Raw genomic sequence first — 814 nt, forward strand, 5'->3', positions numbered from 1 at the left:
TAGTATTTCAAGCATATTTCTTTATTTTCATACATTTTTCCACTTGCCTCATTTCTACCTACTGTATTCCTTTCTATGTTTTCACAAGTATCTATGCTCTCTAGGGCTTCTCATGACTTTGTCTTTTTTTTTTTCTGTCTCTCTGGAGTTTGATCAGCTTGAGTTTCATCTCATTACATTGGTATCTTCCCCCAATTTTTGTGTTTCTTCATTATGGGCCTCTGTTGAAAAATGGATCCAATATGCATTGGTTTTTTATTTTTAATTTATCTTTATTGTTGAAAGTATTACAGATGTCCCCCTTGTTCCCCCATTGACACCTCTCTCCATTCGCAGCCCCTCCCCAGGCCTTCACCCGACTATTGTCTGTGTCCATGGGCTATGAATGTATGCATGTAAGTTCTCTGGTTGATCTCGTCCCTCCCCCTTCCCTCTGTTACATGCTTAAATGTCTCTAGATCAGCCGTGGGCAAACTACAGCCCATGGGCCGCATCCGGCCCGTTTGATATGAATAAAACTAAAATAAAAAAAAAAAAGACCGTACCCTTTTATTTAATGATGTCTACTTTGAATTTATATTAGTTCACACAAACACTCCATCGATGCTTTTGTTCCGGCCCTCTGGTCCAGTTTAAGAACCCATTGAGGCCCTCGAGTCAAAAAGTTTGCCCACCCCTGCTCTAGGTCCATTTTGTCTATCAGTTTACTTTGTTCATTAGGTTCCACATATAAGTGAGATCATGTGATACTTATCTTTCTCTGAGCATAATTTCACTTAGCATAATACTCTCTAGGTCCCTCCATGCTGTTTCA

Source organism: Myotis davidii, unplaced genomic scaffold (genome assembly GCF_000327345.1).
Source record: "Myotis davidii unplaced genomic scaffold, ASM32734v1 scaffold512, whole genome shotgun sequence".
NCBI classification, from domain to species: domain Eukaryota; kingdom Metazoa; phylum Chordata; class Mammalia; order Chiroptera; family Vespertilionidae; genus Myotis; species Myotis davidii.